Source organism: Salvia splendens, chromosome 6 (assembly GCF_004379255.2).
Source record: "Salvia splendens isolate huo1 chromosome 6, SspV2, whole genome shotgun sequence".
Classification (NCBI taxonomy): Eukaryota; Viridiplantae; Streptophyta; class Magnoliopsida; order Lamiales; family Lamiaceae; genus Salvia; species Salvia splendens.
Genome location: NC_056037.1, coordinates 23,549,410 through 23,577,024, shown reverse-complemented (window position 1 = coordinate 23,577,024; position 27,615 = coordinate 23,549,410). Strand labels below are relative to the sequence as shown.

General features: G+C 37.4%; 1 non-coding gene and 1 pseudogene across 1 annotated transcript; both read left to right on the top strand.

Moving 5' to 3' along the window:
- Positions 1-467: 467 nt before the first annotated feature.
- On the top strand, positions 468-27,615 carry LOC121808991 (annotated as a pseudogene).
- On the top strand, positions 4,346-4,417 carry TRNAG-UCC. Its single transcript has one exon. It is a non-coding gene; the product is annotated as a tRNA-Gly (tRNA).

Here is a 27,615-nt window from a genome sequence, read left to right as displayed (position 1 = left end):
TCGTAGCATTATCAAGTGCAGAGGCAGAATTCAGAGGGATCAGAAATGGTTTGACACAGATACTGTGGCTTAGAAGATTGATGGAGGAATTGAGTCTTTTATCACAAAAAACATGTCGACTGTTCTGTGATAACAAAGCTGCAATCAGCAATACAGAAAATACAGTCCAACATGATCGAACAAAACACGTTGAAGTAAACAGACACTTCATCAAAGAGAAAATCGAGGCATGAATTGTTGAGTTCCCATTTGTTCGATCTAAAGATCAACTTGCAGGTATTCTAACATAGGCAATTATAGCAAGTTAGGTATCGAAAATCCGGTTACTTGACTAGAGGGGGAGTGTTGGTTAATGAGCATTAGAGTTCCAAGAATAGAACATTAATAATGTCTAGTTCCAATAGTAGTCTTATTCCAAGGCACATTTATTGGTATATCTCAAGAGTCCCCAACACCCCTATAAATACATGGGTGTTGGGTATCATATTCAATCAATCCAATACAACAATCTTCTCTACAATAATCTGTTTTAACAATAGTGATTGGAACAGCGCACTACACATATTAAATCTGTTTTAACAATAGTGATTGGAACAGCGCACTACACATATTATTTAAAATACCGCTTTTGGTTGGGGTTCTTTCCACCTGGTGCAGTACACTACTCCTGATCGGCTTACAAAGATATGGTGTAAGTCTTCATTTTATTTCAAAAAATATTATTTATATCATTAAATTATAAAAATAAATTAATTTATCCTTATTTTAATATATCTTTAATTACTTGTTAATAATTAAATATTTATGTATTAATAATTTATTATTTGATAAAAAAACATGTGTGGAAGTTTGAATCGCTGATTGCCATATTAGTGTTCTTAATAGTAGCATGTTTCTTTGGAGAATTAAGCTACATGAAGCCACCAGCTCAAGAAGTGATGAAAAGGATGTTCGTATCGTGCCAAAGTTCAGCGGTCAAGGAGCCACCGGCGACGCCATCGCACTGCTCGGTGCCTTCGTTATGCCGTAAGTTCCTTTCCATTACCATAAATGTTGCATATGCTCAGAAATAGTTGTCAATACACTGATAAGGGATATATGGATATTATAATATCACATTTGTTTTACGTAGTTTTTATACTTGTCAAATGACAAAAATATATGACATGCCAAAATTTGATCATTTGGAAAAAAAATTAGGCACGTGCTTAATTGCACTAGAGGTCGTGATTTTTTGTCCAATTGACCCAAACAAAATCACAAGCCTTTTAGTTTATATTTGTGGATTCTCCTTGATTAATAAAAGATTTTAATTATTTTTTTTTTGCAGGCATAATCTTTTTCCTCGTTTTGCTCTAGTGCTGAGGAAGACATCTAAGACTGTGCGTGGCATCAATGTAAGTAATGAATATATATAGAGCTATAGAGCTAGTGCATTCAAGTTGCCTTTGTTTGGTTGAATATATAGTATTGTTATAGTTTGAGTAGTTTATTGACTAATATTTCTATGAAAAGTCACCACTGTAAGATAATTGGCTAATACTCATTCCTCCACAGCAAAATGTCGCATTTTGCAACAAAATAGGTTTTCACATATAAATGTTCAATTTCACTTTTACTTATTTTTTAAAAGCGAACCCTACATTTCATTGCATTTTTTACCAATCATATTATTTCTTCACACATTTCTTAAAATTTTCCTTGAGTCAAAATGAGACATTTAATCCTACACAGATCTAACTTTTGTCTTTTCAACTTTGAATTTTATTTCAGGATGTTTGTCGATACTTATTGATCGAGAGTGGATTTGCACTTTTTATAGCATTTTTGATAAATGTCACAATTTTTTTTTCTGGAACTGTTTGCTTAGCAGATGATCTCTCAACTGAAAACTATGACCGTTGCAGCAACTTAACACTGAATTCTGCTTCTTTGCTCCTCAAGGTTAATTTATTCTCAATCTTATAAATAAATAATAAAAATACATAAATAGTATATGGATAATATCTCTATTTTAAATTTTAATTCAATTTTTCCTAGAATGTTTTAAGGAAATCAAGCTCCACGGTTTATGCCATTGCATTGTTGGCCTCAGGTCAGAACTCTACTATTACCGGACTTATGCAGGACAATACATTATGCAAGTACCATATAAAAACATATTAGATAATTAAATACTATTTATGTCACGACCGCCCTTTCTAGGATTAATAAATGTGGGTTGTCGCACTAATGGGACTTTAAAAAAAGCAAAATATTCTAGGGTATCAATAAAGAGATTGACCAAAATATTTAATATTCAATTAACGGAGGGAAAATCAGAGTAGTGTTTTGACATTTAAACCCAATGACAACAATTATTAATTTTCCAAGTAAAAAGGGGTTCAAAACATAATTGAGTAAAATGGTATTATCTCAGCGGAAGCATCCAAGAGTAAGAGTGACACCATGTATGAAGACACGACGACCCTCGTAGATAAAAATAGAATCCAACAATAATTCAGGTTCGACTCAACACCACCTCAAGCTCGTCACCACTCAACCTGCACATAGGGAAAACACATGCAGAGCTGAGTACTATAAAATACTCAGTGGACTTATGCCGAAAACAGTTTATCAAAAATATTTATATTTATCATGCCATTTTCAAGTAATCATCAGAGCTTTATCTTTCAAAAGGCCCGAGGCACGAAAATATTCCATTGTTCAAAATCACGACTGCACAGTCACTTTCTCATAGACGTCAACCATATTATACTCATACATAACTTGGAATGTGGCCAAAAACCAAGTCACTAGACCGGCCAACTCGTACGCTGGCACACGGTCTACCATAGGTGTATACTAATCCAAATAGGGTTTGCGGCCCTACAAGGACCCGAATTCGATTTAAATAATAATGGCAAAACCATTTCAGATAGGCGCGTTAAAACCAAAATACAGCATGATAAACATTTTCACATTTCATTCCCATCGATAAATAGTTAGGACATTGTCCTTATTTAAAAGAAAGCCCACTTAGAGTACTTAATCCGAAAATATATTCTTTCCCGTGCGCTCATGATTCACTTGCGAGCTATCACCTTTAGCATTTGAAATAACACAGATCACCACAAGGAATTAAGTAAATAAATAAAATGCATGCATCTTAAGAGTTCGATTATTTTTATTGATAGGATTACAAATTTTTCCCAATTAAAAGCTTAGGTATTTCGATTATTTCTGGCCGCTCACATCCCAACAAATTATATTAAAAACAAACTAAACAAATTAAATTAAGTGGTAAAGAGGAAGTAAGAAAGTAATTTAAAATACTCCACCCCATACGCACACACCCACTTCCACTTTTAGCTTTTTCACCAAATATTAAAGGGATAAAACGAGTATAAAATTCAAAATACTCCTTTTTTTTCAAAATACACGTAATGCCTCTCATTCATCTTTAAAACAAATCCCCAACTAATATTAAATATTTTTAAACAATAGCATCAATTACCCCATGATAAGATAAGGTACTCGCTCCGTCCAGGATAATTTGTCACATTTTTCCATTTCAGTTTGTCCCACATAATTTGTTCCATTTTACTTTTTACCCTTTGTGGAAGTGGACCTCATATTCCACTAACTTATTCATACTCGCATTTTATTATAAAACTAATATATAAAAGTAGGACTCATATTCCACTAACTTTTTCAACTCACTTTTCATTACATTTCTTAAAACTCGTGCTCAGTCAAAGTGAGACGAATTATCCAGGACGGAGGAGAGTAAAAAGCAATTAACAAGTAAGCAAAAATATACTCCCCACCAGAAGTAACTACACGTACACACTAATGTCATTCCACTTTTCTTTAAAACAAAAACAAAGTCTAAAATTTGGAAGGCATAAAATAATTAGGCCATAAGCAATGGGGCGCCCTATGGCGCGCCACGTCATCAGTTTTATCCTCCTACCCCCCACCTATAATGTAGCGCCCTAAGGCGCGCCCTATATGTTTACTATTGTTTTGTTAATTAATTTGAATGTTTTCAAATATTTAATGCAAACTAATTAAAAAACACAACGAGTAACTAAAAACCAACGTAGATTGCATTGATTTAAAATTAATACATTTATAGAAATTAATACATTTATAAAAATTAAAAAATTACAATACGAATTAAAAATTAATACATTTATAAAAAACCTTCATTTCAATCACACAACATAAACATCTTAATAACTCCAAGAAGTAAATTCTTGTTTCACCGAATTCTACTTTTTAATCATAAATTATCATTTTTTATCACATTCTTATCTTAATGAACGTATAAAACAATTTAGTTTTCAAGATATCTCAACTATTGTTTGTAGTCCAACGGTTTGGATTATTGCCTTCCAAGCAATAGACCCGGGTTCGATCCCCGGCAAACACATTTTTTTAAGTAAAATGCATGCCATCGTCGCGTTCATCATCCGCGTCACCCACAATAGCGCGGACGATGGCGCGCCCGATGGCCATCGTCCGCGACGTAGGGCTTGGACGATGCACGGGCGCGAGCGTAGGCCACGGACGATGGCGGGCACCCACAATGTGGGCATCGTTCGCGCCAGAGGACGATGGACGCCATCGGGCGCCCCATTGCTGGTGCCCTTAAGGAACAACTGCTCTTCCATTCCAAAATTCATCGTCCCCTTTTTCCCCAAAACCGTCTGCTACCTCTCTCTGTACTGTAAAACTCAACCAAGAACATCCAAAAATTTCTCAAATTTGCAGCAAGCAAAATTGAAGATTTTAAAGGCGCACACACAGCAATTCTCTTCACTCTCACTAAAAGATCAAAAAAAGATCCCGAAACAGAACCCGCTGGTTCCCCGATTCGCTGTGGTGCAACGCTGCCGTCTCCGATTCGTCGCCCGCACTCACCACCGTCGCTCGACGCCACAGCAGCCGCTCCAGCAGCCCCGAAGATAAGTTCTAAATTTTCGATCTTTAAAAGTTTGTTCTTTGATTCGGTTTCCATTAAGGTTGTTCGATTTACTCGATTAAAAGGTTGATTACCGATTGTTGTAAACGGTAATGTATGATGTGTTGCGATTATTACTAGAATTACAAGAGATAAATAAAACCGGGCGTATTACAACCCAAGAAGGAAGAACTGAAACAGAAAATACAATGAAAACGAAACAGAAAATCAAACTTAGCCAAGTCGAGCAAAGTCCTCTTTCCGCAAGACGAAATACGCCCCGGTAGTGCTCTTGGTTTGGCGTGTCGTCCCCAAAGATAAAACGGCAACGTCTCCGGTGAAGCAGCACCGCTATTACCAGAGCTCCGGCGAACTGCAAGAGGAGAGGGCTGAGCTTCGGGAAAAAGGACTATGCAGAGAGAGTATGATGCTTGTCTGTATGTTATGTTGATGCAAGAAATGACTAGCCTATTTATAGGCCTAGTCCACTACATAGGTCAACTCAGCCTTGATGGCTGTCATCATGGTGTGGCTGTAACGGCTGGACGTTACGAATTTGAAAGCTGGAGTGGTTGACGATGAATCTAGACGCTGTACACGCCCAATTCATCCATCGCATGTGGACTGCGTTACGTGGCAGCCTCGTAGACTTTGACTGCGTCATAGTCGACAATGTGCCATGCCACTGGTCTCGCTGACTAAGCGTTGGTCCAAAACATTAAGTTTGGGTCCAAGTCCAAGTCCAAGAATAAGGGCAAGGGCACCGGTGCGGGCGCGGGCACGGCTTGGCTCGGCGTGCGTGTGGGCTCTTCAATCCATCTTAATACACTGTAATTATTAAGTGTAGTAAAGTCACTTAATAAATTCACATTAAAAGATGTGTCTCATCTCTTATGTGGGATAATTAACACTAGTTAATTACTCCCTAAGCTTTAATCTCATAGCTTTATTAAAAGCTACAATGTGACCTACTTTAATCCAATTTTTCTCACTCACCAGGAATCGGATTTGAGAAAGTGAATATGCTACGGTCATCTACGCAAAACATAGATCGACGCTATATCATTTAATTTCCAAAAATTAAAAATCTCGTCACATTTATTATTGGTCAAATTTCGTTGACTTGGCATCTTAAATTCAAGATTCCAATAATCCCGCACATGAGTGGAAAAAGCCAAATGCATATACATACAAACACAAGCTCAACCCTCACGAGGTATATAAGTTCAAGGATAGGTAGTTTTTGGCTTTGAACCGTCCATAGATAGCACCATCGGATACGCAGGCGGACTAGTAGCGAGATGCTTTGAACTATTCCTCCACGGCGTGTACCGAGACAATGATGTTAACACTTAAACACCACAACCTCTTCCGTTCTCACAGTTTGTGTCCATTGCGGTCTTGGTCACCACTTTGGATTCATAAGTGCGTTTTGTGAAGCGACCACACTTCGCATTTACATAGGTGATTCTTAGTCAAGTTCCTTACCCTACTTGGTCTCTTGGAGAACTCCATCTATTTGAGATCCTTAAGATCCATTAAAAGTCATAGACTTAGCCTTACCACTTAGGCAGGTTTTTTCAACACTCTATTGTTCTTTAGGGAATAGATGTAGATGAGTGCTTCTCATGAACTCTCATAGCTTAGTTTTCCCATTGAACCAAGTTCCTTACCCTACTTGGTCTCTTGGAGAACTCCATCTCTTTGAGATCCTTAAGATCCATTAAAAGTCATAGACTTAGCCTTACCACTTAGGCAGGTTTTTTCAACACTCTATTGTTCTTTAGGGAATAGATGTAGATGAGTGCTTCTCATGAACTCTCATAGCTTAGTTTTCCCATTGAACCAAGTTCTAGGGATCTCCAGTCATAATGGTTGGGTTACCACTATGATTATTCCTTTAGTTTGTGGATTTTAGACCCATTCCCTCTAGCAATTTATTCATTTGATCACGGTTTAACCCTTTGGTTAGGGAATCCGCTAGATTATCTATTGACTTTGCATAGTCGATTGTAATCACGCCAGTTGTGATCAAATGTCTCACAGTGTTGTGTAGTCGACGAATGTGTCGAGACTTACCATTATAGAAGCCATTATTTGCTCTTCTGATAGCTGCTTGGCTATCACAACGAATTAACACTGGAGGCGTAGGCTTGGACCAACAAGGAATGTCCTCTAGGAAATTCTTAAGCCACCCGGCTTCTTCACCAACTTTATCTAAAGCTATGAATTCAGATTCCATTATTGATCGGGCTATACAAGTTTATTTTGTGGATTTCCACGAGACAACACCGCCCCCAATAGTAATGACGTATCCACTTGTAGAGAGTGAGTCTTTATTATCGGATATCCAGTTTGCATCACAGTACCCTTCAAGTACTGGGGGGTATCTCGTAAAGTGTAGCCCATGATTTTGAGTGTATTTTAAATATCTCAAAACCCTTACAAGAGCAACCCAATGCTCTTTGTTTGGATTGCTCGTGTAGCGTGCTAATTTGTTCACAACGCAAGCGATATCAGGCCGGGTGCAATTAGTCAGATACATAATGCACCCAATGACCTTTGCATATTCTTCTTGTGCGACATGTTCGCCTTTGTTCTTGGTTAAATGAACATTTAGCTCTGTAGGTGTCTTAGCCGGCGTGCTATCATAAGCGTTGAATCTGAAGGGGTTGGTAGCGGAAGCGTGCATCCTAACGGATCACACAATACAGATCTATTTAGCAGATTATTCAGACAAAATCTATTCGCGTAATTATCACATGTATCATGCTCATAACTTGAATTTCAAACATGCTTTAGCACAAATAATCCCTAAAACATGCTTGCTACGGAGTTAGCCAATTTACCGATTTGATTCTCCAAAGAATTGTCGATTGCTGGCGCCTTCTCCACGATGATCTTCAATACTAGACCATGGATCTTCTGACTGGTGTCCCGAACTGTGTTCCGACATCAGGGTGGGCTGATCTTATCGAAACACTAGGACTCGAATAAAGAAGACAGATGTTTCTCACGGAGGAGGAGCTGAATATCTCATGGAGGAGAATTCACTTTGAAAAAATCGTCCCTTTCATTATCATGGAATGGACGAAATTTTCATGTCCATTAATTGTGTATTTTCTGTCTCTTTTATTCTCCTATTTATATTAAGTTCATATTGGGCCCAGTCAGGGATCTATGGAAGGTTTTGGATATGGGCTCCCCCAATTAGCTTTTTACTAATTAAATTGAACCCACAATATAATACAAGCTTATATTGGAATATTACAGGCATCCACTACAGACGTAATATTGAACTCCCCATCCAAATCTGAAATTACAAGTAATCTGGGTTTCTATTTTGTTTATTATTTATTTCTCGCGCTTAAGATATAAATGCCTATTAATTAATTAAAGTCTGCTATGGACTTAATTAATTAACATCTTATTAATTCCAAGAGTAGACTTAGCAAGAAACACTTATTTATTATTCATAGATTAATAAAACTCCAACTGGCCAGTTTCTGAATAATAAAACCTTGTTCAAGCTCCTCTTGAGGACATTATCAAACGAGACTCACCTCGTGCACGATTCAATATAATAGCAATCCTAGCACCGCCGGATAATGATCACCACTACCCAATATACCTGGATCGTTGGGTGACGAAAACCCGCACCTTTGGTAAGTCAAAGTAGTAGATACTCAATACCGTATGCTCAATGCTAACGTACATTGATTAAGAAATTGATATTTATCAAGACCTCGTCTTTCAGTAGATAGCATAAAGACTCGTCTTGCTGTTAGATCCATTCAGTGCTATACCACACCAACGTCATCTTATTTCAATAAGGCTTAGAAATAATCTGACTGACATTGCAACCTTTCACGATAGGTAGCCAAAGCCTATCTAGGTTGTGAAATTCTTTTTTTTCTTTTGCAAAGCATTGCACAGAACCGACTGTAGTTTACTTCTTATGCATTTAAATGTTTATAAAACATCTTATAAACGCACAAGCAAACACATTGTAATAATATATTGATTCTATTCGTGCAAACTGCTCGAATGATACTGAATCGGGTCAAAAGTAGATTGTAGAGTGTTTCCGTACACAAGCCAGATTCTATTCGTGCGCAGTTGCTCGAAACATGCCTTTTAGTATACTAACCCTAACAATCTCCCACTTATACTCAAAACATGCTTTCGAGTATACCCACTACCAAAAACTCTCCCACTTATACACAAAGCAGGTCTTGGAGCTAGATATATCGTACTACCATTCATTTCACATCATGTTTGAAACATGTTGCCACAAAGCCAATTTATGTAAAAAATCTGCTTGGTTGTTCCCTGATAATATCTTTTCCACCACTATGTCTTTGCTGCGTACTTGATCTTTAATTATCTCTCTATGTGATTGCTTAGCTTATGATCTCGTGTTCCCTTGAGTTAGCCTTTGCTAGAGTAAAAATACTCATAGGCATACTCAAACTTACGATCAAAGCTTCTAGGAGTATACTCCTAATGTAAACACACATAATGAGGATGACTTACTCGATCACTGATTAGTTATGAGACTTAGTCAGTGTAACCGCGAGGACATTACATGAATGACTGGTAAACTAGAATATAGCTATTAGTCTTTCTCACGTACTATGGTATATCCATTACCTCAGTCAAAGTCATTTGCCATGGTTAAAATGATATATGCTTGCTATGCAAAAGTACAACTAATATCAAACTTAGTACATATGATAGCATACATGAGAGATCTATCTGCAGAATTAGTCTCATTCTTCTTGTTCTCACTAAGTGTCAAATGACATTTGACTAGAGACAAGACAATTCCATCTTGAAAGGTAAAAACCTTTGCATGGAATTTCCAATGCTAAAATGTTCCAAGAAATGTATAGATATAGGATTTCTAAGAGAATCTCAACATTCTTTCTAGCAATCTTAAAGACTTAGATGCTTAGAATGTAATTAGTTTCTCTTAAATCCTTTATCTTAAACTGGGTAGACAACTAGTTTCCTACGCTAGATGCCAATCTTAGTTGTTTGCAACTTTTATAGATTTCATCATCGTAGAGTACCAATAATACCATATTTAATGCACTTTCAACTTCCTTGTGCTTACAAACACACTTAAAGGGCACATGTCAAATTCGAAACATTTGACAATCTAAGCAAAACACTTATCTCTGATTTAGATGCTTGCCTAAGACCACAAAGGTCTTCATAAGCTTCCAATCATGTGTTTCTTGCCCTTTATTACATACCCATTAGGATGTCCCATGTAGATGATTTCCCCAAGACTTCTATTAATAGAAAGCTGTCTTGACAATCATCATACATACATTCTAATTTATGTAAGTCCCGATAGACAGTAGGATCGAACAAATCTTGGCACAAAAACAGCGAGAAGATGATATTTCTCTTTGGGCATAGCCCATTGTCATTGTCTAGCCATTTGAGATCCACGTTTACACTTGCAAATGTACTAGCTCCCACTGACTGACACAACCTGTAGGTAGTATTGCAAGTCTTGTAAACATGTTGTCTATCTAAGATTGTAGTTTGGAATCTATCACCTTTTCAAAGATGAATATCCAAATGAACCAATTCTACATTGTAGTTAAAGGGATTATGTTCAAGTTAATCTAAGACCGAGTCTTGCGACACTCTTAGACCCATGAACTTGTTATGTTCCTAGGAACGCTCCCACTATGACATGGTTATAACAATCTTAGGTGTTGAAGTTGATTTTATTCGTGCATAAGCTTCTAATGGTATTAGTCCTTGGTAACGTGGAAAATTCGATATCTCTCTTTATCCTGAGAGTTATCACGCTGTTAGGCTTTTAGTTCCTTTCTTGATCTTCATACAAGAATTATATCTTTGAAGATTACAGAACTTATAATGTTACATCATTTGGGACAACCTTAAAACATACCTCAGTACTCAACTCCAATTACTTGGATACCTTTCCAACATGCGTTGGAACAATATTACACCTTGAGATGTGCTAGACTAGAGTCGCTCTAGTCCACAACTCGTGTTTTGTAGAAGGTACTGATGATGGTAGTTTCTTTAAGGTGTATCTCGTTACATCTAACGCTTATCCCATCAATGATAAGATTTTCATGAGTACAACTCATCACTTGATCAAACTTGTCTTAGAAAGACTTCAATTCCTTCTTACATAACTATCCCATTCTTTGAAAGAATGCTTGGATTCGTTAATGGAGATTAGACTCCCACTACTGATCATAACGCTTTGCTCGTCTCCTTATTGGTGTAAACCATTGAGACTTGCTAGTCTTTCTACGTTGCACTTCTATAAGTATTCTGAATCAAATGATTCTAACTCATAGTGCATCGAATACACATTCTCGACATTCAAGCTATTTAACAAATTGTTAAAATCTTGATAGTCTAGATCAGTTTGAACAATAACTAAGTATTTTCTTTGGCCTTAAGACTAAGTGCCATAAATACTTTATCATTCATGTTTAAGAAGTTGATGTGTTGTTTAATACTCAATCTTGTTGCATCTATATTGTTTCAATACTATGATGCCTTAAACATCAACCATAAAACAATAATTGAGCATTAACAGCTCTCACTGCAACAAAAACCTACCTGGATCAAGATCTCTTACTTAGAAGTTGCATTGTCCTTCAAAGCATCTTCACTCGCTTTAAACAAATTTTGATGACAATTCAGGCTTTCTCATTTCCATATCTAGTCTTTTGTTCAAATGAACCAGGACTTAGGAAAAATGTAGCCTATACGAATTATGTCATGTTACTTTCCTCTAACAGTAATATAACGACTAATATTCTGAAGGATTTCTACTTTTCGGTCAAACCTTCTTTTAGTCATTTCTTATTACTTCAGGCGATGACTTGAGTCAGAAACTATTTGAGTGATCAAAAGATTCCTCAAAATATTCTGTCCCTTTAGGATATTCCAATCGAATCATCTTGACAGATTCTATTGATATCCATCTTTCATCGTCACTAACCAAAACTTGTCGTGCTACTTAGAAGAAAATAGCTTGACCTTATTCCTTAAAGAACTTGTCAAGTACATGCTAAAAGCATTCTCGAACAATCTTCGTGGAATTATGTCGAGGAAATGGAGGACATGAATCATTGAGTATAAACTCCAAGTTTTAGCGATGAGAATCTTATCCATTTTCATTTCCAGTCCACATAATTTTGGCATTCGAGTTCATTTCTTTAAGGATCGCATACAAAATTTGAACGACATAATGAAGATTTGGCATATAAACTTATTATCACATACTTATACTCAACACATAATCGCAAATAACCACAAAACAATTATGTATCTTGCAACTGTAAAATTAAAATTTTGTACCCTCCAGTGGAAGTCAATACGCATTAAAATCTTACAATTTTCCTGGTCACAACACCGACGAATAGTCTAGAGACCACAGAGTGGCATGGCCGCCTAATGTTGCTTAAGCAAGACCACCGAATTTAGCATTACAGAGTCTCATTTCTACAACACACTCCCATAACAATGCTCATGTGCTGCTAACAAGATCAAGCTATCTCATAAATTTTGTGTGAACTTCTAAATCTCGTAGTTTCTTAGGATTATTGTCCCCAAAGAGCAGGTGGCGATAATATTGGAAACCACATTCTAGTTCATACTATTTATTTTCAAGAAATCCGCCCTTTTGAACTCGCTATTTCTTAGGATTATTGTCCCCACAGAGCAGGTGGCGATAATATTAGAAAAAGCTTCATTAATTGCAGACCAATTGATGGAGACCATATACAACGCACTTGTTGTAATTATCGCTTAGATATTTTATATAGTTTTTGCATAATTATTACATAAGCAGATAAAGCAGATAATCCACTTACAAAGATAAACACCAAATAAACATATAAATCCATTTAATGCATGACATTTAAACACACTGGATAATTAATGATAATTATTTAATCTAGTCAATGGAGAATCAATTAAATAATTATGTTTTATCTTGGATAATTATTATCCTTAATCATTCAGGATTTATCAAGATAGTGTTAACTATCTAAATCCATTTAGGATCAATATAGATTTTATTTTGATAAAATCAAATCCTTCAATTCAAGATAACGTTGATCTAGGATTATCATTATCAAGATAAAATCAAATCCTTCAATTCATAGAATTAGATAATATTATATTATAATTATTCAATTCTATCTAAGATTTATCTAGGAACAAATCCATATAAATCAATAAGATATGAATAAAATATTATATTATCACTTTTCAAATCCATCTAGAATTTATCAATAAATAAATTCATATAAATTCATAGGATAAGAATAAAATAATATTATCATTATCTAAATCCAACTAGGATTTATCTAGGAATAAATCCATATAAATCCATAAGATATAGATAAAAATTAGATTATTATTTTTCAAATATAACTAGGATTCATCTAGGAATAAAATCCATATAAATCCATTAAATAAGGAAAGAATCTAATTAATCCAAGATTTGAATCATAATCAAATCTCATAATATATAAAATCCATAAAAGATATATTCAAATCTTATTTCCAAATTCATCTTGAATACTTTCCAAAAAAAATCCAATAATCTAGGGAAATCTTCCCAAAAGATTTTATTTCCATTAAATAATAATATTTTATTGATATCTTTTAATAAAATAATTAAATTATCATTAAAATAATCTTTCATCGTTATCTTATCGCACGAACGATGAACGACGAAAATCCGACGAGTTCGTCATTGGAATCCGACGTGCACGACGTCTCGGCTAGGAGCGCGCGTGACGAGGACTCGGCAGCTCTCGGCCATCCCTCGCACATCAGCTCGACGAGGACTCGGCAGCTCTCGGCCATCCCTCGCACATCAGCTCGACGAGGACTCAGCAGCTCTCGGCCAGCACAACGCGCACAGGCGTCGCCTTTCTCGGCCAGCCGCTGACTCTGTCTCGGTGCGTCGCGGCTCGTCGGGTGGCGCGGGTTCTCGGCCTACAGGACGTCGAGTGGCGCAGTTGCTCTCGGCCAGGGGCACGTGCGGTAGCGAGACCCCTCTCGGCCAACACGCCGCCTACCGCTCGTCGCCTGTCTCGGCCTTACCCGCTCTAGCGGCGCCCACTGCCCGAGCCAGCGGGACGCACACAGGCGCGACACTCTCGGCCAGACATCTCGTGGGTGCCGCTTGACCTTTCGCCTAGGGTTCGGCCTGGAGACAAGTGGTGTCTCGGCGGTTCTCGATCGAACCGCCGCACCGTGTCTCCGCCCATGTCAATCTCGACGTGGATTCTTCTAGGGCTTGCGGTCTCGGCCGGCGGCGCACACTTGCCCTTGCTCGTCTACGCATCGCCCCGTGATCGTAGCTCCCTCGCTCCCACTATCTCGACATCCCTACCTCGATTGCGCGTGGTGAGATCCGTCTCGGTGCCAGCGCCAACGGATCGCACGTCTCGTACGATCGAGTAATTCAAGTTCTTTGATTCGATAGTTCTTGAGTTCATCATGCATAATAAATTAAACAAAACACCAAGGACATGCTTCGCAATCAAATAATACATGCATACATGAATTTCGCGAAATTTAAATCCAAATAATCAGAGCCATAGACTGGCTCTGATACCAATTGAAGGGGTTGGTAGCGGAAGCGTACGTTCTAACGGATCACATAATACGGATCTATTTAGCAGATTATTCAGACAAAATCTATTCGCGTAATTATCACACGTATCATGCTCATAACTTGAATTTCAAACATGCTTTAGCACAAATAATCCCTAAAACATGCTTGCTACGGAGTTAGCCAATTTACCGATTTGATTCTCCAAAGAATCGTTGATTGCATGCGCCTTCTCCACGATGATCTTCAATACTAGACCACGGATCTTCATACTGGTGTCCTGAACTGTATTCCGACATCAGGGTGGGCTGATCTTATCGAAACACTAGGACTCGAATAAAGAAGATAGAACTTTCTCACGAAGGAGGAGCTGAATATCTCACGGAGGAGAATTCACTTTGAAAAAATCGTCCCTTTCATTATCATGGAATGGACGATATTTTCATGTCCATTAATTGTGTATTTTCAGTCTCTTTTATTCTCCTATTTATATTAAGTTCATATTGGGCACAGTCAGGGATCTATGGAAGGTTTTGGATATGGGCTCCCCCAATTAGCTTTTTACTAATTAAATTAAACCCACAATTTAATACAATCTTATATTGGAATATTACGAGCATCCACTACAGACGTAATATTGAACTCCCCATCCAAATCCGAAATTACAAGTAATCCGGGTTTCCATTTTGTTTTTTATTTATTTCCCGCGTTTAAGATATAAATGCTCATTAATTAATTAAAGTCTGCTATGGACTTAATTAATTAACATCTTATTAATTCCAAGAGTAGACTTAGCAAGAAACACTTATTTATTATTCATAGAGTAATAAAACTCCAACTGGCCAGTTTCTGAATAATAAAACCTTGTTCAAGCTCCTCTTGAAGACATTATCAAACGAGACTCACCTCGTGCACTATTCAATATAATAGCAATCCTAGCACCGCCAGATAATGATCACCACTACCCAATATACCTGGATCGTTGGGTGACGAAAAACCCGCACCTTTGGTAAGTCAAAGTAGTAGATACTCAATACCGTACGTTCAATGCTAACGTACATTGATTAAAACATAGATATTTATCAAGACCTCGTCTTTCAGTAGATTGCATAAAGACTCGTCTTGCTGTTAGATCCATTCAGTGCTATACCACACCAACGTCATCTTATTTCAATAAAGCTTAGAAATAATCGGACTGACATTGCAACCTTTCATGATAGGTAGCCAAAGCTTATCTAGGTTGTGAAATTCTTCTTTTTCTTTTGCAAAGCTGTCACGACCGCCCATACAAAGGGGTACCACAACCGCGGCGATCGTGACCGACATGCATGGATAACAGTTTAAAAGAAGACTTAATTAACTTAAGAAAGGAAAACAACCTAGTTTTAAGAAGTTTAAGGTAAAAATTTTTTTTGAGAAGACTTAAGGTAAAATGCTTTTAAAAGAGCAACGGGAAAAATTAAACTTATGAAATAAAATAATTAATAACTAAGGTAAAACAAACGTTTAACTTAAATCTCGGAGAACACCATTTTCAAAAGACAACGTAAATACTTGTTTGAAACCTAACACCACCATACATGTTCAAACACAAAATATAAAGAGAAGGTTAAAGTCTTGAGACATATTTCAAATTATAGCAGCGGAAAAACAATAAGGTTAAAGGAAAGTCAAGGATAGCGCCTATGTATGAGGACACAATGCATCCTAGGTACTTAAGCCAGCTCAACATCCACGCAACATCCCGCTCAACCTGCACATAAGAAAAATAATATGCAGGGCTGAGTACTTGTTGTACTCAATGGGCTCATGCCGAAAATATTTTAATAAGTTATGTCATTCATACCAGTGATCTCGAGTTTTATATACTAAGAAATATCACAAGAAACACAAAAATATTCAAGTCTGGCCAGACAAATTTATCTCCCCATTTTCCACATCAATCCATCAATCACAATCACAGTGCGACGAAAGAGTGGCCACACTATTCGCCCACGAGACAGGCCGACTAGCAAGGACGGCTCACGATCCCACCAGTGTACACAGCCTGATAGGGTTTGCGGCCCTACTCAGACCCGAATTCGTTTCACAACACAGCCATATAGCCTAACGGAGTAAACTCATACGAACTAGGCATCAGGCACACAATCTCATAATAAAAACAACATGGCATGACATAACAGTTAAACCACCCTTATAACGCCACATAGCATTTTCGGAAAAGTAAAGAGGTTTGAAAAGAAAGCCCACCTCGTTCGCCTAGCAATTCACAACTCAACTTATAGCAACTCTCGATCCTCGAGTTCACGAAAACACAACACCCTTGTTAATGACAACACAAGTCAGTCTTCCACAACAACATTTTACTATGCATGTCCTATCGCTTCTCTCTCATCGTTTTTCTCAAATTCCCCAACCCAACATACGTCACAAAGGTGTAAAGACACACATAACACATTCCAACTTATCACAAGTGATTACACCATTTAGACACGTTCGTTGGACATACATGCATCATACAATACTTTTAAACTTGAAACTAGGCGTCATTTTAACAAGGCAGAAAACTGGCAGAACAGAGCGACCGTTTTGTAAAAATCCCTATAAATTCACCAGACCTCAAAAGAAGTTAAATTTTGGTCACAATACAGAGGACACATTCAAGTTCATCCATGAAAATTTTCACACCGAAATCACGTCATTTAGTCAGTCATATCACATATTAAACTCTCTGGTCGGAACATACAGTTTCTGACAGCACTGCGCAGTTCATTTGAAAAATTCACCATAAATTCATCCAATGCCCAAAATGGCTGAAAATTTAACACGACTCAGAAGATACTTCACATTTTCATATAGTTCAAGAATCAAATCAATCGGAGGTCATTTGGTCAGTCAAACAGAAAATGAAATATTCTTGGCGAGAACACGAGTTTCTGGCAGATTTGCGCAGTCAACTTCAAAAATTTATTAAAAATTCATTTTTCGATAAAAGGGCTGAAATTCACGCGAGACACAGGAAACACCTCGAAGTTTACTCAGTAAAATTTCATATCAAAATTCATTCGTTTGGTGGGTCAATTACAGATCATAAGTTACTGGTCGTGCACCACAGATTTCGGGTTCATAGTTCGAAAATAGGGTTTTCATCTTCCATCAAACAAACACCAATTTTTCATGCTTGAAAACACATAATCATGCTTTAAGGTTTCTCATACACATATTTGCACATAAACTCACATCATTCACCAAATATTCCAATCCAACATCACATGATTTCAATCAAAAACACATAACCATCCAAGTTCTTACGACAACACACTTTCCCCCCGGTAAATCTTACGATCTATTAATCCTACACTCTCTACATGCATGTAGGACTCAAGAACATGGTTCAAACGAAAAGGATGAGGAAAAGTGAGCAAATATACCTTCTTGGACAAAAATAAATCGGTAGAAGCAAAGAACGATGTGATCCGTCGGAGACTCTTGAAAATCACTTCAATGGGTGCAAGAATAAAGCTTGAATGGGAGGTTTTTGGGGAGGAAGAGTGGGAGAGGAGGAGAAAACGTGTGAGAGTGAGGGAGGATGGAGGGAGGCGTGTAGGATGACAATGGGAGCTAGGGTTAAGGTTTTTAATATTTATAGTCTAGGTTAAAATCCCACACTTAAATGAATTAATTAAATTGTGGGAGATATAAAAAAAAATTCCCACAATTGAAATAAAAGTAGGCGTGTGGAATGGGGATGAATTTCGAAAATTTTGCCAAATAAATTAGCAAGGAATTGACTTGGTATTTTCTTGGAGAGAAAAATACTCAAAATTTGGTAAAAGATATTGAGTATTTCATAAACAAGGAAATAAAATAATTTGAAAAATCTACAAGTAGCAAAATAAAAGGGAGGGGGGCGTGTATTTTGAATAGGGGAGAAGAGGATTATTTAAATCCTCAATTAAATGGGGATAGGATTTAAATTTGGAAATTCTGTTATAGGAAAAGACTCCCATAAAATAGGTAACTAATAAATAAATTTCCACAAGGAAAATAGAAGCATATGGGGCGTGTGGGATGGAGACAAAATAGAAAGAAAATATTCACATCCCAAATTAATTAGACATAAGTATTTATTTGGTATTTATTTGAATAAAAAGGGATTCCACAACAATAGGAAACAAATACAATTTCTCCACAAATAGGGAAGGGGCGAAAATTTGGCTTTAATTGGCACAAGGAAATATTTCAAATATCAATTCAATTAGAGTGAGAAAGTAAAATGTGGCATGATTTAATTGGATTTGAAATAAAAGAAGGGAATCAATAAGGCATCAATTAAATCAAAGAAAAATAATTCATCCTCCTATTAAGGATAATTTGGTTTGGATTTAATTTAGATAAATATCCCAAAACAATTAATTAAATCCAAGAAGAGAATATTAATTCCAATAATTTTGAAGGGGCCGAAAATATCCCATTAAATTGGCTAGAATAAAATGCATGATCTCACTTAATTAATTTCCTCACATTGGAACATATAACAATTAGACAATACTTCATTCCACATCACTCATAACAATTATTTCATATAATCAACTTAATCACATAGAAACAATTAATTTCATTAAAGGAAATTTTAAATATAGTCACAAAAATTTTGGGATGTTACAAAAGCATTGCATAGAACCGACTGTAGATACCTTAAAGTGGACGACGCCCACAACCAGTCTACTAAGCAAAAGACTTAGGCTTTGTTTACTTCTTATGCATTTAAATGTTTATAAAACATATTATAAACGCACAAGCAAACACAATGTAATAATATATTGATTCTATTCATGCAAACTGCTCGAATGATACTGAATCGGGTCAAAAGTGGATTGTAGAGTTTTTGCGTACACAAGCAAGATTCTATTCATGCGAAGTTGCTCGAAACATGCCTTTTAGTATACTAACCCTAACAGAATCTTGTTAGTACTTTCTCAACATAATGAGACTGTGTTAAGGTGATTCCTTCGGATGTTCTTAGAAATTTCATTCCGAGAATTACATCGGCTATACCCATGTCCTTCATGTCAAAGTTTCTTTTTAACATGGTTTTCGTGTCGTTTATCACTTGGGTGTTACTACCCATGATTAACATATCATCAACATAGAGACACACTATAACATATCCATTATTAGTGTTCTTAATGTAAACACATTTATCACATTCGTTGATTTTAAATCCTTTTAATAACATCACGTTATCAAATTTCAAGTGCCACTGCAACGACGCTTGTTTCAATCCATAGAGGGATTTAACCAGTTTGCATACATTTTTCTCTTGTCCAGGTACTACAAAACCTTCAGGTTATTCCATATAGATTTCATCTTCAAGGTCACCATTTAGAAACGCAATCTTAACATCCATTTGATGAATCTCAAGATTGTGTACAGCAGCAATCACGAGAAGCACTCGAATTGATGTAATCCTCGTTACAGGTGAGTAGGTATCGAAGAAATCGTACCCTTCCTTTTGTTTAAAGCCTTTGACTACTAGTCTAGCTTTATACTTGTCCACTGTTCCATCGGTCTTAAACTTTCTTTTAAGGACCCATTTGCATCCTAAAGGTTTAGCACCTTCAGGTAGATCAACCAACACCCACTTGTGGTTTAGCAAAATTGAATCAATTTCACTTTGAACAGCTTCTTTCCAATGCAACCCGTCTGGGCCTGCAAAGGCTACTTTTATCGATGTTGGTTCTTCATCCAACATGAATGCAATATAGTCAGGACCAAATGTCTTTGGTGTTCTGACCCTATTCCCACATCTCAGTGCTGCCTCATTCGGATCAGGCCTTGCACGCTTGTGTGAATCGGGCTCTATCTCCAATGGTTTAGAACTAGTGGTTTCATCCTCAATTCTTGTCTCAAAATTGGATGCTACGTTTTCCTTATTTTTACAAGGAAATGTATTTTCAAGAAATACAACGTTTCTTGATTCAATCGTTGTTCCTACAGTCAGAGTTGGAATTTCGGACTTGTGGACCACAAATATGTATGCACTACTAGTAAGTGCATGTCCAATGAAGATGCAATCAACCGTTTTAGGTCTGATTGTAACTTGTTAGGGCGGGGGAACCATCACCTTAGCCAAACACCCCCACACTTTGAGGTATTTGTAGGATGGTTTCCTTCCTTTCCACAGCTCATACGGGGTAACATCTTTGCCCTTGAGAGGGATTTTATTTAAGATATAGTTGGCTGTCAAAACCGCTTCCCCCCACATGTTATGTGGTAATCCTGAAGTCAGAAGCAGTGCATTCATCATCTCTTTTAGAGTTTGATTTTTGCGTTCTGCAACCCCATTAGATTGGGGTGAATAGGGAGCAGTTGTTTGATGAATTATGCCACTTACGTTGCATAGTTCTTCAAACGGGGCTACATATTCGCCTCCTCTATCACTTCAAATCATTTTTATTTTGCAACCAAGTTGATTCTCAACTTCGTTCTTATAATTCTTGAACGCTTCTATTGCTTCATCTTTGCTTTTCAAAAGATAGATGTAGCAATATCTTGTGCAATCATCTATAAAGGTGATAAAGTACTTTTTACCACCTCTTGTGTGCACAAATTTTAAGTCACATACATCGGTGTGAATTAATTCAAGGGGTTTGGTGTTTCTTTCAACTGAATGAAATGGTAATTTAGCCATTTTGGCTTCAAGACAAATCTTACATTTATCTTTACTATAAACCTCTAGTAAATCAAGATTTATTAATCTTTTAATGGCGTTTATATTTACATGTCTCAATCTACAATGCCACAAGTTTGAATACTCAATCAAGTAAGAGGAAGTAGATGCATTGTTATTGATAGCCAAAGGCTTTGAAACAAGGCTTATAGCCACACTAAGCTTAAAAAGTCCATCGGTTACATAACCTTTTCCGAGGGACTTTCCAAACTTATACAATACAAATCTATCGGATTCAAATACAAGTTTAAAACCCTTACTAACTAGTATAGATCCCGAGACTAGGTTCTTTCGGATGTCGGGCACATGCAACACATCCTTCAAGGTGATAGAGATGTCAGATGTCATTTTGAGGATCACATCTCCAGTTCCTTTCACTTGGGATGATGCTTGATTCCCCATGTTGAAAACTTGCTCCTATCGGCACAAACATGAACAGTTGCTCCAGTGTCGATGTACCGGCTTCCCTTGTTTTCAATCAAGTTGGCCTCTTCAGTGACCACGACAATGAGGTCATTCTCATCCCAGTCTTTGAACTCCTTCTCGACGACGTGGGCAGCAGGCCTCTTGTTCTTGCTTCGGCAATCCTTGGCGTAGTGCCCAGGTTTGCCACATTTGTAGCAGTCGCCTTTCACAGGTTGCTTTGCCTTGCCTTTGTCCTTTGACGTTGGACGATTTGGGCGAGGACGTTTGTTAGAGGGACCGCCTTGCTCCAACAAGTTGGCCTTGGCTTCAAAGTGGCCATGGCCTTTAACCTTTTGGTCATTTTTGCGCACGTAGATTCAATGCGCAACTTCACGATCAGTTCTTCAAGGGTCATCTCCTTTCGCTTGTGCTTAAGGTAGCTCTTGAAGTCCTTCCAACTAGGTGGAAGTTTCTCAATTATAGTGCCAGAAATAAAGTTTTCTGGCAAGATCATCCCCTCAGCGGCGAGTTCGTGGATAATTATTTGGAACTCTTGTACTTGGTCTATCACTGGTCTTGAATCGACCATTTTGTAGTCCAAGTACTTAGCTATTACAAATTTCTTAGTACCGACATCATTACTACGATACTTTTTCTCTAGGTTTTCCCACATTTGTTTAGATGTGGTTACATTAGAGTATACATTGTAGAGGCTATCATCTAATGCACTTAAAATGAAAGTTTTACATAGATAATCCCCTTTATGCCATGCGTCGTAGTCGGAGAAGACCTCCAATCTTGTCTCTTGATCGCTTGGCATGGGTGGCTCGTCTTCCTTGAGATAGTGCACGACCCCCATTGTTGTCAAGTAGAACAACATTTTCTGTTGCCACCTCTTGAAGTCGGATCCTCCAAACTTGGGGGGCTTCTCGACGGGAGGCATAATCTTCGGCATCAAAGGCACCGAGCTAGGTCCTTGATATGAACCATTCATGTTGACTCCAGTTGAGCCTCCAAAATTTGTTTTGAGCGTATTGCCCCCCACATATGTGTTTCCCAAGAGATCCAACACTAGTATTGAGCCCGGAGGCACCAACACTCGATCCATTAAAGGATCCAAAGGAACCACTAAAAGTGGAACCTATCGACCCACCAAAGGTGGATCCAGTGGACGCCCCAAATGGGTTGTCCCATACCGAAGAGGTAGTTGGGGCGGAAAAGGGAGTGCCTTGACCCATCAAGGTTGATGAGAGAGCGGCAGTAGTGGAGGTGGCGGTGGCCGGAACAGTGGAGGCGGCGGTGGCGGGAGTAGTGGCAGTGGAAGTGTTGGCGTTGGTCGACATCTCCAAGCAAAGGATTAGCTTTCAATAGTTTTAAGTTCAGTTAAGGTTCGATCCTTCAACGTCAATTATATCTCGTCTTGCGATTGTTGCGATTATTACTAGAATTACAAGAGATAAACAAAACCGGGCGTAATACAACCCAAGAAGGAAGATCTGAAACTGAAAATACAATGAAAACAAAATTGGAAATCAAACTTAGCCGAGTGAAGGAAATTCTTCTTTCCGCAAGACGTGATACGCCCCGGTAGTGCTCTCGGTTTGGCGTGTCTTCCCCAAATATAAAACGGCAACCTCTCTGCTGAAGCAGCACCGCTATCACCAGAGCTCCAACGAACTGGAAGAGGAGAGGGCTGAGCTTCGGGAAAAGGACTATGCAGAGAGAGTATGATGTTTGTGTGTTTGTTTTGTTGATGCAAGAAATGACTAGCCTATTTATAGGCCTAGTCCACTACAGGGGTCAACCCAGCCTTGATGGCTGTCATCATGGCGTGGCTGTAACGGCTGGCCGTTATGAATTTGAAAGCTGGAGTGGTTGACGATGAATCTAGACGTTGTATACGCCCAGTTCATCCGTCGCATGTGGACTGCGTTACGTGGCAGCCTCGTAGACTTTGACTGCGTCATAGTTGACGATGTGTCATACCACTGGTCTGGCAAGCGTTGATCCAAAACATTAAGGTTGGGTCCAGGGACAAGCCTTAGAACCAAGCCCAAAAACCACCCAATGACCAAGATCCAAGATCCAAGTCCAAGTCCAAGTCCAAGAACAAGGGCAAGGGCAAGGCCACGGCTCGGCTCGGCGCGCGTGGGCTCTTCAACCCATCTTAGTCCACTATAATTATTAAGTGTAGTAAAGTCACTTAATAAATACACATTAAAAGATGTGTCTCATCTCTTATGTGGGACAATTAACACTAGTTAATTACTCCCTAAGCTTTAATCTCATAGCTTTATTAAAAGCTACAATGTGACCAACTTTAATCCAATTTTTCTCACTCACTGGGAATCGAATTTGGGAAAGTGAATATGCTACGGTCATCTACGCGGAACGTAGATCGACGCTACATCATTTAATTTCCAAAATTAAAAATCTCGTCACATTTATTATTGGTCAAATTTCGTTGACCGGGCATCTTAAATTCAAGATTCCAATATGATGCTTGAGTGTAGTGATATGAAATTGGAATTGGGTGGGAGTAGTGTATACCTTCAATGACAGATTGCGAATGAATAGACGTTAGTTCCCCTCTTGAATTTGGTTCTCGATTTCTGACAGAGAGGTTGCAATGAGTTCATTTCAAACTCGTAAGGTAGAGAGGGAGAATAGTAGAAAAAATAATACCTTAAAGTTGGTTGGATTTAGATTCCAATTCTTGCAAGAAGTTTGAGTTTGACTGTGAACTTTGAACGTGGGACTTGATTGAGTGGGAAAATACGAATGATCAATATCTTCTATGAGAGTGAATTTCAGATTGAGAGGTCTCGAGTATTGGGTGAGAGTGTAATGTATGAGGCCATCCGCGTCTCTTATCCGTCTCTTTACTGTCTCATCTCTTAACTATTCATGGGCCCCACTGTACTTTTCACTCCATCTCTTAACTAAGAGACAGAACCTACAACCCTTCATCTCTTATCCGTCTCTTAACCATCTCATCCCTTAACTATTCATTCAATTTCATTTTTTATTTTTATTTCCAACAAATTCAATTAATGAAAACACAGTTCATTAAATAAAATAAAATTACAACTTAAAACATAAAAAAATAAAAAAACTACATTAATAAAATCCTAAAAAAATAAAAAATACATAATTTAAAATCTTTCGCTCACTCTATCTAAATTCAAAATCTCAAAACTCAAAGAAGCAGAAGAAGATATCATCAGTTGTGACGTCTTATTCCGTGGGATCAAAGCTCGAGGCAACAAAAATTCGCAGCGATAGACTTGGGGAGGTGAAGGATTTTATTTCGAATTTGGGAGAGAGCTCCGACGAACTTTTAGTCTGTGGATTCCAACGATACTTGAAAATTCAGGGTGTTTGATTTTTTTATTCGACGCATTTGCTCAAATGGATCCATGAATGGATTAAATTTAGGAGAAGAATAATGTTTTGATATGAAGAATGTAGACTGTTTGAGTGAGAATAAAGAGTTTTTTTATGGTAGATTAATTTGTGAGAATGATTTGATATTTATAGAAGTGATTGGGGGCTTAAAATAATAAAAATAATAATAAATTTGTAAAAAATGGCTATAAACAGCTAGTATATTTTTTGGAATTTTTTTAATTTTTGAAATTTTCCTGAATTTTAGAAAAAAATAAAAAATAACATTTTTTTGTATAAAAACGACACCCACTCTCGGGCCGGTGAGTGGGCGTCACGGACGAACCGGAGCTCGCCACGTCGCAAACGCGCGTGGCGAGACGTCTCGAGAGTCGTCCCTCCGAGACGAGACGCTCGGCGAGACGAGACCGAGACGGAAGGCTGCAACGCTGTCTCTTATCCGTCTCTTCTCTCTGAGATGAGATAAGAGACAGATAAGAGAGCGTTGTTGATGCTCTCAGGAGGATGAATAAATTGGGTTATAAAAATAGAATGAATTGGGATTGAGATACCGTGATTATGTGTTTAAATTTGGGTGATTGATTGCCAATTAAATGCTAATGATTTAATTGACTGATTTAAATTGAGAACTTATTTTGCAGATTGTGGAGCCATAGAAACGGTTGACCATGAAGAAGAGGGGAAAGAGATTTCGATGATTCTCTTGGAAGAGTCTTTGGGCTCAAGGAATCCTCCTTCACTTGGGCTCACTAGTATAGGATTTAATTCAAGTTAATTTGGCCCAAAACCATTTGCATTTTATTTAAATTGTGTAATACACCATTTATATTTAGGATTTAATTCAAGTTAATTTGGCCCAAAACCATTTGTATTTTATTTAAGTTGTGTAATCCACCATTTATTTTTAGGATTTAATTCAAGTTAATTTGTCCCAAAACCATTTGCATTTTATTAAAATTGTGTAATCCACCATTTATTTTTAGGATTTAATTCAAGTTAATTTGGCGCAAAACCATTTGTATTTTATTTAAATTGTGTAATTCATTATTTATTTTTAGGATTTAATTCAAGTTAATTTGGCCCAATGTGTAATCCACCATTTATTTTTCACACGATTGATCTTGTTTTATTTATTTAATTTATCGGATCCAACACAGAATTGAGTCTAATAAATAATCCTACAGGAAAGCATTTGTTTAAAATCAATTGTGATTCCACCATCACTATTTTGTGCTCATCAGTCAAGTTATCAATCATTCGAATAACAAATAAATTCACCAAACACCAAATATTTCAAATGCCACATCACACAAACGAAATTAATTCAGTCAACGCACAGTCAAAATTCCAAATCACAATTAGGTCACTGAAATATCAAATAACAATTTCACTCGTCATTTAATTCTCATACTTCACGGCATTAAAAGCATTAAATGGAAAAATTTTAGGGTTCGAAAATTAGGGTTCAAAAAGTGGGGCGTTACAATTTAAGTCATATTCACTAAAATTGAATTATTGTTTATAGAGTTTCTAGGAACTTAACATGAGAAAATGGATAAGAAATTTGATGACAAGGTGCATTGCCATAGCCGCTAGAAATTGGAGGATCTTCCGGGATTGGTCGACTCACCGTTAATTCATCGGTTTGTACATACATAAATTATATAAATTAACAAATCATATGAAATATTTAGGACTTGTGGAATTCAATTTTATTGCAGATGATACTATCTTTGGAGCTCCCTTTCGCTCTAATCCCACTTCTTAAGTTCAACACTAGTGCCACCAAAATGGGACCTCACAAGAACTCAGTCTATGTAAGTAAATCTTTACACCTTATACCGATATGAAATATTTGTAATTCAAAACGTCAATACCCTCCCTCAAATTGAAGCCTTGTATACTGTTAGGTCAGTTTTTTGTTTTGTTTTGGCTTTCATATATCGTTGGGTCAGTAAAAGTTTTAGATTGCAGTCTGTGACCCTCTATGATACGATAGTAGAAGTCCACGAAGTTTCAACTTGAAACCAATTTGGTTTAATGTAGAATAGCCATTGATACTTATATTTGTTTTAAGTTCTCTTTTACATGTGACATATTTGTTATTTCACTAGCCAACGTTTCTTAACGATGGTTAATTTTTGTGTGCAAGCGATCCCAGGTCATTGTGTTTTCATAGATCGTTGGGCTGGGGATAATGGGCACAAACATTTATTATTTGTGCACATCATTTGTATGGTGGCTTTTCAAGAATGACCCGTCGAAAGTGGGGAATTTCTTCATCAGGATCGTAGTGCTCCCTCTTCTGGCAATTTACATTATTTTTATTATCTATCCAATATTTTGCAAAGACAGGGTTGTGACTTTCATCGACCCAATTGCCCAATCCGCCATAGAGAGGATTTAGCTGCTAATATCTCGTTGCCCAGACTTCTTCATCTTTGTCTATTTCGGTTGTTTTCTTTTGATCAATGAAATATT